Below are 202 nucleotides of genomic sequence, written 5' to 3'. Positions count from 1 at the left end.
GATAATCTGCATTGTGGCAAATGTACGAATTAGAAAAAAAAAAATCTTATTTTAAAATTGAAAACTGTTGACAATATATAAACCTTCCATTGCCAATATTTAAACAATGAATCTGTGTCTAAAGTAAAATATTTTAAGTGACAGATGAGGTAATGACAATACCTTGTTAACATTAATATCTATAATAATAATGATTCCCCCA

Source organism: Penaeus monodon, chromosome 25 (assembly GCF_015228065.2).
Source record: "Penaeus monodon isolate SGIC_2016 chromosome 25, NSTDA_Pmon_1, whole genome shotgun sequence".
Classification (NCBI taxonomy): domain Eukaryota; kingdom Metazoa; phylum Arthropoda; class Malacostraca; order Decapoda; family Penaeidae; genus Penaeus; species Penaeus monodon.
This window is presented reverse-complemented; position numbering follows the sequence as displayed.